Source organism: Panthera leo, chromosome C1 (assembly GCF_018350215.1).
Source record: "Panthera leo isolate Ple1 chromosome C1, P.leo_Ple1_pat1.1, whole genome shotgun sequence".
Lineage (NCBI taxonomy): Eukaryota > Metazoa > Chordata > Mammalia > Carnivora > Felidae > Panthera > Panthera leo.
In genome coordinates this window covers 80,410,644-80,424,960 of record NC_056686.1, presented here as the reverse complement: position 1 = coordinate 80,424,960, position 14,317 = coordinate 80,410,644, and the positions used below count along the sequence as shown (strand labels likewise).

Genomic DNA, 14,317 nt, shown 5'->3' with positions numbered 1-14,317 from the left:
GGTGGTGACCAACACAACACAGGCCAGAAAACAACCACGGGACTCTATGGAAATAGTCAGGTGGACACCGCTAAGTCCAGAGCTCAGAGGTAACATCGGAGAAAGCATTAGATATATATACCAGACAGCTGAGAAGTAAAGCCACACACTGAAAATATCAACTGAGGTAAGAAAATCAAACAAAGCAAGGATGAGTCAAAGGGAGTCTCCACCTAGGTCAGAATATGGATGATGAAAACAAGCAAATAAGGAGGCAACCAGAGTGAACCCTGACCCCCGTGCACGTTTTCTTCTGTGCTCTGTTGTGCTTGCCCACTGGTGATGGTGTCAGGTGGAGGAGGCAGGTGGTAATTGTTATGAAAAGGCGATCAAAGGCGTGCAGATACACTGCCCCTCATTAACTCCAGGCCACAGATCTGGAAATTAGCTCAAGGATGCTGCATGCTGCCTCACCTATTTCTCCAAGAAGCTTTTTTGGCAATCCCAACGCCTATGGATGATGATTCCAGTTTGATTGTAGATCTTGAACTAGAGGTCTAAGGAAGCTTTGATAACCTAACCCTTTTACACAACGTAATGAGAGTACTTTTCCATTTCTCTGGGAGGCAAGCAGCTAATTTCCTAATGAGTTTGATCAGCACATGGAGTTTTGAAACAACACACTGCACTGACTTCTTCTGTAAGAACTTCTCAAAGCTGTGAGGAAAGTTATGAGCCTACACTTCGCACTATAAGCCCCTCTGCTCCCTATCCAGCTGATGAAAGTGAACGTGGCCTAAATCCACCAGCCAATTTGTTTTGGATCCATTTGTCCTCTTCACCTACAGAGAGAAATCTGCTCTAAAGACACTGTTTTCAAATTCAAGTTTACTCCTTCCACGCTACCTTTTCCCTCAAAACCATTTTGCTTTGAAGTGGATACAATTGATAGGAAGTCCCCTTTGGCACCTGTCCATCCAGGTGCGTTCACTAATGTGAGTCCTGCATGAATGAGCATACCAGATGGGCTCCCACACTCCCACCTGTCCCATGTGGACCAACAGGGGTCCAGATTTCCCGATCAACTCTGTGCTCCCCTCCACCTCCTCCAGCATCTCCAACCCAAATGCAACCTGTTTATCCATCCATTAGGCAAATGGTTTCCTAACAGTGGACTCTGATCCACTAATAGATGATGAGTTTTTCAGAACACTGAATAGGAACAGAAGCATAGAAACAGAAACCAGAATGCGGTACACAAGAGAGTACATATTGTTTCATGAAACTGGTTTCAGACTCACACATACTTACTTCTGTCCTGGGTCGCAGTGCAAAACCCATTCTGTACTGTGTTGTAATCCAAAAACGTTTGAAACACTGCTATAGACAAGCCTTTGTCCCTCTAGTCAGACTCCCCCCCCCCCCCCCACCCCTTGCTATCTGTCCCACTGCTCAGCAACTCTTCCTCATGCTGGCTCAAGCTCTGAACTGACTTCCAGCTGTCTTCTTTACCCACTGTTTTCACAAACCTTGGCCTTTTACAATGATTCACAAGCTCCTTCTCATGTAGCCACAGGATTGCCTTCTCCTTGAACAGACCAATGTTCTGAGAAAAAAACAAAAAATCCTTTGCTATTCCTGCCTTCTTTTCAGGTCTGGGATCTGCTTGCAGAACATCCAACTGTCTCCCTATGAATAACAAACCTCAGAGCAGTAGGACGCCGTTTCTTTGTGTGCTACCTTTCATCTCCAACAAGAAAAAAACCGCCACCAAAGTCACTCTCACAATACCTCAGATTTTCTTACAAAATGAACCTTGCTTTCCTGATGTAATGCATTCTCCGGTGTCATACGTTCAGTGCCTGATAGCAATGGCAGGTGAATATAGCTCATCTCGAGTGGTGAGTTAAAGTCTGGTTCCCATCCTTGAGAACAGATGGTTACTCCACCTCCATATTGCTATCTTCTTCCACTCACAAGACAAATGGAAGGAGGGAGAGCACAGCAAGGTGGCTCTACGCGTGTGGTGGCATCTTTTCCTCTCTCAAGGACGAGAGCACAAGCTGTCCGGCACAGTTCCACCACCCCCTCCTGCCCTCCCTTGTCCAACCGCCCACAATTCTCGCCCAGACAATAAATTCATTATCTTCCTCCACAGAAAAAAACTAGTTTGCTGTATCTTCCTGTACACTGTTCAGTTTACTTTTTTCTGCCAAAATGACTACCCTACTTTTTAACCTTCCAAGAGATATCAAAGCTAAAAGGAGCCTTAATGTGTAGGATATGGGACACTGATCTGAGAAGAAGGGGGTGGGGAGACATGGAGGTCTGAAGTTTTCTGCTCAGTTTCTTCTCAGACTTGGAAGGCCAGCTTGGAGGGAGAAACATAAGCGCTGGGTGGGCCTCTTTTAGAGCACCAGGGGAGGGGAGGGCTGCACTAGACTCAGAATGGCAAGAAACACTCTCTGAGGGTAAGGGAGAGAAGGAGAGGTCACACCTAGGGCACATTCTAGAGTTTGCCTGGAAGCTCCACTACTCCCTTCCTGTAGCCCGACTCCTTTCCCACTTCCCAGTCGGGATTCCAGGGCCCCTTTACTACCTCTCTGGTTGCTGGGATGGCCCTCCCTCCCCTCCCAAGTCGCCACTTCCTCCTCCCAACTCCGTTGCTGGGAATGCTCTCAACCAGTGTAGCTCAGAGTTACGTTTCTGATAGCTCCCTGCTCCCAAGGCCTCCGTCTCCCTTGGTAATCAAATCAACCTCTCTCCATGGAGGTTTCAAAAAAGCAAGGAAAAGATAAGCCAACTCTTGCACCATACCCCCAGGGTCTTTGAGAAGACCCAGCTTCTTTGGGTTACCTTCAGCTTCTTGACCTTCAGCTTCCTAGGCACCTCCAAGTGTACACAGCTTTAGCTGCAAAGAGCCTTTATTCTTTCCAACAAGGTCAAGAAGGCTTAGAGTGAAATGCGTAGGCATAGAAAGCTCATAGTGTAAACAATTATGACCGCTGAGCGGCTGGATGCCAGGTGCCCAGCTCCAGCAGGTAAAACTCATAGGAGATCACACAGCAAGGATCCCAACGCTGGAGGGAGGTATTGCAGCAAAAGGAATTGCAGGGGCAGGAAGAAAAGAAGCACTCTCCAAATACATTCTCCGGATCATCTGATGATGGCACAGGAGCAGGGAGGTGGTAAGTCATCCGAAGTCCACCGCTCCCCACGCCATTCTTTCCAATTTTCTAGCACGGCAGGGGGCCACGTGTCTAATTCAGTTTCATCCCTCCAATTTAAGGAAAAGATTAACACGGGGAAAAAATTCTCTACTTCACACGTAAAAGGAAACTGGGATTCTGTCATGTTACCTTCACTGGCTCCACAAAGATGAAGCTGCATTCTAGCCTATACCATGTGCCCAGACGGCAGCATCTTTCTTAATTAACACACACACAGTCCAAGATCCATTTGTCTCAACTCTGCTTACGACTGAGCGAAGATTTCACCAAAATGACGGTTTCTTCCTGCTTCACATGTCAACTCCTAATATCCACACAAACTCTTCCATCTTGTCCCCAAACTGGTATCATATTCATTTCAACCTGGTCACAGATCACTCTTTAAGAACAATTTTATAATTTCACATTAAAATGTGAGCTAAACTAACACTCAGATGTGTACTTCAAAAAAAAAAAAAAAAATACTGGCCAGCAACAGTGAGCCTTTCTTTAATGAACTTTGACAACTCAATGTACTTTCACAGAGGGTTTCCCACCCTCTTGGGCTGTAGGAAAATGCTAGCATTAGGGATCCCATTTCAAGGCTGGGTAAACCGAGGTTCTCAGTCCAATAAACTTGAGGGGGTTACAATGGTAGAGCTGTAAACAGAACCCAGCCCCTTTCCCACTAGACCCTACTGCATGAGGTGGCTAAAAATGGGACCCACTTGAGAACTACAAGGGTGGGGTGAATAAAAGCTTGTTTTACTTAGTAGAGGGGAGGTGGGAGAGGGGGAGACTTACCCACTTGATGCACCAGACTATGTACCGGCCTCTAACAAGAAAGCTTTCCCTGGCTGCCCCACGCACCCATCCCTTTGAGCTGAGACCCGAGAGGCACCGCCGGGCAGACCCCGCAGCACGAATCGCGCACACCGGAGGCGGAGATGGGACGCGGAGCGCCCGGGCGGCGCGGGGCCGCGGGCCCCGGGACACACGCCAGCGCCCCGAGCGGCGCCCGAGCCCGCGGGGCCGGGAAGATGCTGAGCGGCCGCACACACCTGCTGCAGCCCGCCCGGGCGCCCCTGGCCGCCTCCCGCGCTCGGGACGCCCACCCAGCTCCGGGCGCCGGAGCCCGCGGCCGCGCTAGGCCGGGGGCGGGAAGCCGCGGCGCCCCTGCCCGGGGACTGCGCTCGGCGGCGCGGGGGAGCCGCGGGGCAAAGCGAGCCCGCCCTTTTCCCCGAACCCCCTCCAAACAGCGTCACCTGTGCCGGGTCCCGGGGCGACTAGCGCGCGGGCGGCGGCTGCACCGGGCCGGGGAGGGCGGCGGGTGGTCACGGGCGCCTGGTCAGCCGGCCCGGCCCGAGGGCTGGCGCCGGCCAGAGCCGCCCCTCGAGATGCTCGGCGGGAGCCAGGGGAGCCGCGGGCCCCGGGCCGCTTGGAGGAGCAGTCACACGGAGGCTACAGCTACCGCCGCGGCCGCCGCGCCCGCCCGGACTGCGGGCTCGGGTTACCGCAGAGCGGCTTCTTAAAGGGGCCGCGGCGGCTCCGGCTCCGGCTCCGGCTCCAGCTCCCGCTCCGGCTCGTGGCGGCTCCGACCCGCGGCCAAAGGGGGCGGGGCCCCGAGGCCAGCTGTGGGGCCGACCTTCGGGAGCTGGGACTTGGGTCCCGGAAAGGGCTCGGAAACGGGAACACCCAAGGCGGGCTGCGGTGGGATCGTGCAAAAACCCACCTCGCTAGGGACAGGGCGTGCGGTGCCTCGGTTTCCCAAAACAAGTAGCGAAACTAGCAAGTGAGGAGAACGGTCTCAGTCCGCATCCGCAGCGGTCAGTATCCGGGGCTCGCCACGTAACCCAAATTCTTTTCAGATTATCAATTTATATTGTATTTATAACAGATAGGAGATGGAAGAGTAACTGCTGATTTTTCATGCCACGTCTGACTTGGCCAAATCCGAGTCAGCCCTATTCTTGCTTGGGGCTGCAGGTGCACTCCAAACTGGGTAGGGGGCGTGTGGAAGAGGCACGTTCTCTCGGAGCAGCCTCCTCCGGAATCCCTGAAAAACCCCAGAGAGTGCACTAGCAAGGCGCCTACACCCAACACCTGGAGCCCCTCTGCTGTCAGGGTGGGGAAGTAGGATTTGATTTTTGGTGCTGGTAGAGAATTCCAAGTTGTCCAGCGCATAAAGTTTGCCATTCAATAGTAGCTCTTCTGACCTACTAAATAGAGCCTCAAAAAGCTTCAAATGTTCTGGATCAACAGGATGGAATTGTTTTGAATAAAACAAAATAATGAAGTACATTTAGGCTGTTATAGTTTGTGAAAAGTGATCACAAATATTTTCTCAGAAAGAGGGGAGTTCTAATGTTAATTAGTAAGCACCTCTATTAATAATGTAGAGCAGTTATTTGTAAGAAATGCCTATCAAGGGGCGCCTGGGTGGCTCAGTCGGTTGAGCGGCCGACCTCGGCTCAGATCATGATCTCGTGGTCCGTGAGTTCGAGCCCCGCGTGGGGCTCTGTGCTGACAGCTCAGAGCCTGGAGCCTGCTTGGGATTCTGTGTCTCCCTCTCTCTGACCCTCCCCCGTTCATGCTCTGTCTCTCTCTGTCTCAAGAATAAATAAACGTTAAAAAAAATTAAAAAAAAAAAAAAGAAAAGAAATGCCTATCAATAGAGCTAATATGTTTTGCCTAATATTTACATGCACACAAATACATGTTAGCTAACTGAACTTCACTGAGGCTCAATTTCTCCATCTATAAAATGGCAATAATAATTCACAGTTACCTATGGAGACCCAGTCTTGGCTAAAGTACCTCAGACTAACCTAGAAAGACAAAACCTATTCTACCCTATAGGGACAGGAACCTGCTTGCAGTCAAGCAGGGAGGAAGATCCTGTAGGCCTCCCAGTGCATTTCTCCATTCTCTCCCCAAGACTCTAGGGACATACCAGGGCACCAGTGCCGTTTGACCTGCCGCATCATATTTATTTCACACAGTTCTTGACAACTTTGGTTTGCCCCATACCTGCGTGGGCAGGATAGTTGTGTGTACACTTCTGTGGGGTCAGCCCTAAGTGTATAGACTGCACGTGTCATCTCAGGACTGCCTCAAGATACTTCCTCCAGACCCTCCCCTGTGACTGTCTCGTGTCTGATAGTTGCTTTTTTTCCCCTGATAAATGCACCATCATTATCTTTAATATGCATATTTTCTAACACCCACAGCAGCAGCCAAAGCCAAGTAAACCCACAGAAATCCACTCTACTCTATATCCCACTATATTCCTTCATGTTAGGCCTCTGCAAATGCACCATCAAATCTGCAGGATTATTGTGAGATTATACAGAGCATGTAAGTGAATACATCAAGGACAAGGCCTGAGATAAGGAAAGGAATTCAGTAAATATTAGGTGAATTTTGAAATTTTAAACTAGTCAAAACCCAAAATGACCTTAGGAGGTAGAAAAATGTATCAACTGCATATTTTTCATGAAAACTGTAATGCAGCTTAATTTCTTTAAAAATAGTCACTTCATTATTCCCATTTAAGTCTTTAATCATTCTTAACTTTGTTTTCCCAATATTTCCCCCCAATGGAAATTTCCCCCATGGAAAGTTCCCCCCAGTTCTATATTTACTATCTGAAGTTTGTCTGCTTGTTAACTGTTGAACTATCAAAGCTGAGCAGTACTTTTCGTACTTTTGTTCATTGAAACAGAGAAATGAAATTCAGAGAGATGAAATTTATCTTTGCTTAAAAATAGAGGAAAATACAAAAATTCTTGAGGCAAATTTTTCTGATAAAATTTTCTTTCATAGTCTCTAGACAAGAGATATGGTTTATTACACCTGTTCCTCTCTATGTATCTTTTCTGTATTTGTTTTTTTAAATTTGTTTTTTTTAAATTTTTTTTTCAACGTTTTTTATTTATTTTTGGGACAGAGAGAGACAGAGCATGAATGGGGGAGGGTCAGAGAGAGAGGGAGACACAGAATCTGAAACAGGCTCCAGGCTCCGAGCCATCAGCCCAGAGCCTGACGCGGGGCTCGAACTCACGGACCGCGAGATCGTGACCTGGCTGAAGTCGGACGCTTAACCGACTGCGCCACCCAGGCGCCCCTAAATTTGTTTTTTTAATTCCAGTATGATTAACATAAAGTGTTATATTAGTTTCAGGTGAGCAATATAGTGATTCAACAATTCTATAATTCTATACATTACTCAGTCCTCATCATAAGTGTACATTTAATCCCCCTCACCTATTTCACCCATCCTCACACACGTGTGTATACACACACAATATCTACTTTATCCATTCATCTGTCAGACACTTGGGCCGTTTCCATAATTTGGCTATTGTAAATGATGCTGAAATAAGCATACGGATGCATATATCTTTTCAAATTAGTGTTTTTTTGGATTCTTTGGGTAGATACTCACTGGTGGAGTTACTGGATCATATGGTAATTCTACTTTTGATTTTTCAGAGAAAACTCCATACTGTTTTCCACAGCGACTGTTTTTCATACATACTGTTTTCCACAGTTTGCATTCCCACCAAAAGAGCACGAGGGGTCCTTTTTCTCCATGTCCTTGCCAACACTTACTGTTTCTTGTGGTTTTGATTTTAACCATTCTGACAGGAGCAAGGGAATATCTCGTAGTTTTGATTTGCCTTTCCCTGATGAGTGATGTTGTGCATCTTTGAACACATCTGTTGGCCATCTATCTGTATGTCTTCTTTGGAGAAATGTCTGTTCATATCTTCTGCCCATTTAAAAATTGGATTATTTGGTTTTTTGGTGTTGAGTTGTATATGTTCTTTATATATTTTGGACACTAACCCTTTATCAGGAATGTCATTTGCAAGTATTTTCTCCCATTCAGTGGGTTGCCTTTTAGTTTTGTTGACTGACTGCTTCCTTTGCCGTGCAGTTTTTTGTTTGTTTGTTTTTGTTTTATGTAGTCCCAATAGTTTTTTTGTTTTTTTGGGTTTTTTTTTGCTTTTTTTCCCTTGCCTTAGAAGACCTATCTAGAGGGGCACCTGGGTGGCTCAGTTGGTTAAAAGTCCAACTCTTGATTTCCGCTCAGGTCAAGATCTCACATTTCTGAGATCGACTCTTGTGTCAGGCTCCATGATGGGTGTGGAGCCTGCTTCAGATTCTCTCTCTCTCTTTCTCTCTCTCTCCTTTTGCCCCTCTCTGCCCTACAGGCACACAGGTGCTCTCTCTCAAAAAAAAAAAAAGAAGAAGAAGACAACGACGATGACATATCTAGAAAAATGTTGCTATGGCTGACATCAAAGAAATTACTGCCTGTGCTCTCTTCTAGGATTTTTACGGTTTCAGGTCTCACATTCAGCACTTTAATCCATTTTGAGTTTATTTTTGTGTATGCTGTAAGAAAGTGGTCCAATTTCATTCTTTTGCAAGTTGCTGTCCAGTTTTCCCAGAACTACTTGTTGAAGACAAATTTTCCTGATGAATTTGTTTCCAAAAATTCCTAACCTACTAAATAGAAACAATTATTTAGCAAACTGAGACCAAAAGCTGCTTCTCTCTAAAATAACAAGATAATTAAAGTAAAAATATTTTGGAAGACTGCTGCAATATCCACTCTGCTCTGTTAGTGAGGATGTAACCAAAATAACACCAAGCATTTGATCAGAAAGATTGATTTAGTCAAAAATTAATAACCGGTACTACTTTTTATAATTATTATTGGTAGTTTTAATGTATCAAGAATTTGTGAGGGTTTTTTTTTTTTGAGTATTTAAAAGTCCTTTCACTTGTTTTTCCGAATTTTTGAAGAAAAAACTATTTCAGGATATAATGGTTATCTCTGGGTGGGTGAGATCTTTACATATTTTGTGTACTTTTTGCTTATCTTCTGTGATTTCTTTCCTATATGTATGCAGTACTTTTGTGTGTATTTTTATTTTTAATGAAAGTAACACATATAAGTGAAAATTCAAATAGTTCAGAAAGGCTTATAGCAAAAACACCAAGTCACATCAATCCCCTGCCCAATTTTCCCCCACATAGCATCACCCCACGTTTCACATGACCCTGCTAGGTGTTCATTTCCTAAATGATATGCTTATGCCAATGTTTTGTGACTCTCAGTGTTAGACATTATTCATTGACTTCTTGCCATGGTATTGAGGATTTAGCTCTTTTCCACATACCACCACCACCACTTTGCCTCCACCCTTCCTTCTCACACAGCTACATCACAACTTTTATTCAAATCGATAATTTGTGTTTATATCATCCTGTCAGTGTAAATACAGTCCATTGCTGAATCAAGTAAGGTGCCATGATAATGCTTCTCTTGACAATCTCCTGTTCTCCCTGGAGTTAATAACTGCCCAGCTTTTTCACTTTTTTTAAATGTATCTAACCCAAATTTTATTCAGATTCTTCAACATATCTATCAAATGCCCATCAATAATATCTTCCAAGCCCAAACATTGGAAGTTCACTCTCTGATTTAAGCTAAAGCAGATTTTGGTAGTTGACTAAGACGGTGTGCTGGAAGGTAAATTTTTTAGAGTGCTTGCATATCTGAAAATGTCTATATTCTAGTCTCATCCTTGATTGATAATTTGGATAGGTTGAAGATCATGTTCCCTCAGCATTTTAAAAGCACCGTTTCACCGTCTTTTACTTCCTGTGGTTGCCAGTGAAATACATGCCTAGTGCCTTTCCAGTTCCCCTTCCTCTGTATCTGGCCTGTTTTTCTTTCTAGAATCTTCCTACTATCTTTATACTCTCAAATTTCACAACGATGTACCTTAGAATGGGTCTTTTTTCTTTGATTGTGCTAGACCCTCAGGGGTGCTTTGAATCTTATCCGCAAATTTTTTTCTTTTATTATTTCTTCACTAATTTCCTCATATTGTATTTTCTCTCTTTGTGAACTGTTGTGAGCAGGATGTTGGGACTTCTTTATTATTCTCTAGACTTGTTGTCCTTTTATTCCACTGATGATCTCTGCATCTTTCTTTTTCTATTCTTTATTGTCTAAGATAGAGGTTCTCAATTGGGGCAAGGGCAGGGGGTGTTGATTCATTTCCATTTGGCAATGTCTGGTGATACTTTTGGTTGGCATGCATGGGCATCTAGTGAGTAGAGGCCAGGGAGGCTGCTAACCACGTTACAATGCACAGGACAGCCTCCCACAACAAAGAATTCCCAATCGCAGATGTCTGTCATGCCGAGATTGAGAAATCCTGGACCAGGAGAATTACTTCCAACCTTCTACTGAAGTTTCCATTTCAAACATCTTTTTCTTTCCCATTCTCCAATCAGCCCTTTTGTTATGGGAACTCTCCATCAAAAGATAAACTCCTTTCTCCCAGAAAAGAAACTTCCTACTTCATGGAGGGACTTTGGTGGTAGTACAGTCAGTGTGAAGTGCATGAATGCAGGATGGCTGAAGGAGGGGGAGAAGGGACCCAGTGGTGTCCAAGAACTTCGTAAACAACTTGATGGCAATTCTCCTTCTTCAGGTCTGCGCCTCACCCCTGCTTTCCACGCCTCACCTCTGCCTTTGTGGTACACTGATGGCCAAGTGCTTGGTCTCTTTGAAGCACTTTGGTTAAACCCCTCTTCCACTTTGTCAAGTCAATTATCTCTACTCCATCCAACTTCTGGCTTCCAAAATTTATTGAAATCTTTCATCTATTGTAGACTTTTCGCCTCTTTTCTTTTTCCTTGTGGATTGTATCCTGTTAACCTCTTTCTATACTATCATTTTAGTACCACTTTACAAAGAATAAGGATAAACAAAAAAAATTTTTTTTAATAACAGAAAGGGATACAGAACAGAAAAAGGGAAAAACACAAATCTATTTTTCTTAACTGTTTTTCTTAACTTGTTTTTAATTGTTCTAAAATATTTTCATGAACTTTTAAAAATTTTTACAAATTTTTCAAATTAGTTGAAATTGATGTTACCAATCACCAGTTTATATTCATAACTTTTTTCCATTTTATAAATTTATTTATTCTTTTCCTTTCTTTTTTATTGAAGCATAGTTGACACACGATGTTACATTAGTTTTAGATAGACAACATAGTGATTCAACAACTTTATACATTATGCTATGCTCATCATAAGTGTGTTGCCATCTGTCACCATGCAATACGATTACAGCACCACTGATTATATTCTCTAAGCTATACCTTTCATTGCCATGACTTATTCATTCCATAAGTGGAAGTCTGTCCCTTTCACTCCATTTCACCTCACCCATTTTAAACATCACCCAGCCTCCTCCCCTCTGGCAACCATCAGTTTGTTCTCTGTTTATGGATGTTTTTGCTTTGTTTGTTGTGATTTTTAGATTTCACATGTAAGTAAAATCATATAGTTTTTGTCTTTCTCTGTCTGACTTATTTCACTCTGCATAATACACTCTAGTTCCATCCATGTTGTCGCAAATGGCAAAATCTCATTCTTTTTTATGGCTAAGTAATATTCCACATCTTGTTTATCCATTCATCCATTAATGGACACTTAGGTTGCATCCATATTTTGGCTACTATAAATAATGCTACAACAATATATTTATAACTTTTAGACTAGTTTGTTGAATATCCTCCCAGATACTTTTCCATGTGTATTTGTGTATACTTTGATTTTTTTAAACAAAAAGGACTAACACATACATATTATTTTGTAATTGTTCAGACTATCCCATTCACCAGATGCACCATAATGTGCAATCCCTTACTGCTAGACATTTATGGACCTTACTGTTGGACCAAACTGTCAGTTTTCCAGGAAGAGCAAAATAGCAATGTCTGACTAGCAATTAATTCTAAGATTCAAAGTCAGTTTAGATTAGATGGAGAAAGACTGGAGGGTTCCTGCTTAGGTAGAGGAAGACAAGGGGATACCCACTCTCCCACTGATAATACAGTGATAATTGAAGTATCAGTCAAGGTAGTGAAAGAGAAATTGGGAACTATTGGGGAAAAATTACAAAGTTGTCATTATTTGTGGATTATATGATTATATACCTAGGAGACCCAAGAAAATCAACTGAGAAAATATATAAACAACAGAAAATTAAGTATGGAAGCAGGATATAAAATTTATGAAAGTCTATGATATATATGTGTTTGTACATATAAATATATATATGCACATGTGTATATTTGTACACATACACCTACACAATATCCCCTTACAAAATAAAAGAAAGAAAAGACTCCACATACAATTATAGCAAAAATGTAAAGTTCCTAGGAATAAACTTAACAGGGAATATGCAAAGCTTATATGAGGAAAACTTTAAAACACTCCTGCAGGAAACAAAAGTAGACTGAATAAATGAAAAGACAGACCATGTTCTTAGATAGGAAAAGTTCATGTGTGTCAAGTCTCCCTAAATTTTAATTTTTAAATTTATTGCGATCTCAATGAAAATACCAAGAGGCTATTTTTTTAGAATAGGAAAGCTGATTCTGAAGCTCATATGAAAAAGTAAACAAGCAAGAATGACCAGCAAAACACTTTTGAAAAGGAATAGCCAATACTACAAAACCTCAAAAATGAAAAATCAGGGATTACCATAGGAATAGACTAACGGAATTGAATAGAAAACCCAGAAATAGACCCAAATAAGTGGCATCTCAAATCAGTGAGATAAGAAGGACTTTTTAATAAATGTGTATTATCTGGAAAAAATGAAGTTAAAACTATATCTCACATTGTATGAGACAAATTCCAAATGGGTCAAATATGTAAAGTATGAACACTCAAATGTACTATAAGAAAATATGAGTAAGTTCTCTTCTTACCTTGGAATGGGAAGGTCTTTCTAACTAGGACTTAAAATCTAGAAGCCATAAATATTAATAAATCTAACTAATTAAGAATCAAAAACCAGTGGCGCCTGGGTGGCTTACTTGGTTAAGCGTCCAACTTTGGCTCAGGTCATGATCTTGCAGTTTGTGGGTTGGAGCCCTGTGTCAGGCTCTGTGCTCACAGTTCAGAGCCTAGAGTCTGCTTCAGATTCTGTTTCTACCTTTCTCTCTGCCCCACCCCTGACTGCGCTCTGTCTTTCTCTCAAAAATAAATAAACATTAAAAAAAAAAAGAATCAAAAACCACTATGAGGTTAAAAAAAATACCAATAATAACATATGCAAAGTCGAAACACAAATTACAAACCAAGAAAAAAAATTTTGATACTCAAATCACAGATAAAGAAGGCCTCCCTCCTTAACATATATAACAGGCTTCTAGAAATCAAGAAGAAAAAGACCCATCACTCCAAAGAAAAATAAAGGGCATTAACAGACAGGTGACAAAAAAAGAAACACAAAAATGACCTGTACACATTATAAGTGGCCCTCATTCATAAAAGACATACAAATTAAAATTAACCAACTTCATCCCAGAAATAGATTGTTATTCTACTTTCCCACTACTCTGACTCTGGAGCATTTACTTCTCACTATGTTCTCTTCTGATTGGCTCTATCATCGTTTTAGGAACAAGTGGGAAATTTATGAAGCTATATCTTTAAAAAAAATTTTTTTTTAACATTTGTTCATTTTTGAGAGACAGAACGTGAGTGGGGGAGGGGCAGAGAGAGAGGGAGACAGAATCCAAAGCAGGCTCCAGGCTCTGAGCTGTCAGCACAGAGCCCGACATGGGGCTCGAACCTATGAACTGCGAGATCATGATCTGAGCCAGAGTCGGACACCTAACTGACTGAGCCATCCAGATGCCCCCCACATTTTTTTTTAAGTTCTAGATCCCAAACACCTCTAAGAAGTGTGTCTGCCTAAGAAGGCAGATAGGATTTAACTGGGTAAGAGTAGAGTATTATTGTTTATCAACATATTAAAATTCATGCTTAATGTTTTGAAACATGAAAAACCCATATACCATATGATAGAAGTCAGAATCTATTCCCTATCCTATTCTATGAACAAAGATGTTCTTTAAAAATAAAGTTGATAGTTGAATTATTCCTAAGTAGTTTTCACAGACCTTACAGCTAAATGCAATTTTAGAATTTAGAAATATTCCTTAGTATAAACATCTGCCCCACCACATCCACTCATAAGCATATTAAATTCCAAATCAAATCTGTGTAGTCA

General features: G+C 42.6%; 1 protein-coding gene across 2 annotated transcripts in view; it reads right to left on the bottom strand.

Annotated features, from left to right (window-relative positions):
• LOC122228084 (TLC domain-containing protein 4-like) overlaps nucleotides 1-14,317 on the bottom strand; it is a 97,129-nt gene that overhangs the window by 64,743 nt on the left and 18,069 nt on the right. The window contains exon 1 of one of the 2 annotated variants that reach the window (XM_042952953.1): nucleotides 4,454-4,725. The exons of the other annotated variant lie outside the window; for it this stretch is intronic. The gene's annotated coding sequence lies outside the window, so the exon portion shown is untranslated. Of the gene's footprint in view, nucleotides 1-4,453; nucleotides 4,726-14,317 lie in introns of those variants that run through there. 2 annotated transcript variants of the gene reach the window in all.